Below are 1,159 nucleotides of genomic sequence, written 5' to 3'. Positions count from 1 at the left end.
TAAGATAATATGTGACATTTTCCTCCAAATACTACGTCTACTCCATAAAACACTGTACCGATATTACGAGATATGTTCAGAAAAAGACTTGTTTACATCACGAAAAAACAGTTCGTTTGCTAACATCGAAGTTCGATACTTTGCCTTTAACGTCAATGACATGATGTCCAAGGGCTTCATCATGGATATGTTTAAACTTCCAATACCGATATTTTGTAGATATCGATGATCATCGCGTATCCCTACAACTATCACATTATTTGATAATATACGAATGTTCGCAGCTCACAGTTTTGGTTTGGGCCAACAAACGAGTATACAGGGTGTTAGGAAAATAGGTACAGATTTTGTCATCATTACTACCTTAATATATACCCACTTCAGTGTGTTAATTGTTTTTTCTCTGCATCTAACAGTCTTCCCGCAAACATGTCACATAATTTACTACCTGATGTTTCCTGCAGAGTCGTAATTGTGCCACAAATTGACTACGTCTGTCAGTATAGTGAATCCGTCTTGTGTTCAAGTATACATACTTGAGTACCTCACCTGCTGCTCAGGGAAAACTAAACTAAATTGCGCTCGAAAAGGCCATGAAGGCCCAATGGTACCGACCGGCGGCCGTGTCATCCTCAGCCCACAGGCATCACTGGATCGGATATGGAGGGGCATGAGGTCAGCACACCGCTCTCCCAGCCGTATGTCAGTTTACGAGACCGGAGCAGCTACTTCTCGATCAAGTAGCTCCTCAATTTGCCTCCCAACTGCTGAGTGCACCCTACTTGCCAACAGCGCTCGGCAGACCGGATGGTCATCCATCCAGGTGCTAGCCAAGCCCGACAGCGCTTAACTTCGGTGATCTGACGGGAACCGGTGTTACCACTACGGCAAGGACGTTGGCGTTGTCATGGGAAAACAAACATTAATTACTTGCTTTTGGCATGTGTACTTCGAGGTACTAAGCACCCTAAAACCATTATACTGGTAATGGCTATAATTATTAGTCTACATAAGAAGTAAATACTGTTGTAGTGTTGTTCACTATACTGTCCACAGTCATCACTAGGAATATGTGCACTTATATGCCTAACATTATGTATATACGACACTGTTTGAGGATAGTCTGGCAACAGATTAATGAAAAGTACACGCCCACTAG

The 1,159-nt window shown here is 42.7% G+C and overlaps 1 pseudogene; it reads right to left on the bottom strand.

Moving 5' to 3' along the window:
• Positions 1–783: 783 nt before the first annotated feature.
• On the bottom strand, positions 784–901 carry LOC126472166 (5S ribosomal RNA; annotated as a pseudogene).
• Positions 902–1,159: the final 258 nt, after the last annotated feature.

The sequence above is a fragment of the Schistocerca serialis genome, chromosome 3 (genome assembly GCF_023864345.2).
Source record: "Schistocerca serialis cubense isolate TAMUIC-IGC-003099 chromosome 3, iqSchSeri2.2, whole genome shotgun sequence".
Lineage (NCBI taxonomy): Eukaryota > Metazoa > Arthropoda > Insecta > Orthoptera > Acrididae > Schistocerca > Schistocerca serialis.
Note: the sequence above shows the minus strand (reverse complement) of the source record. Positions and strands in the feature narration are given on the sequence as shown.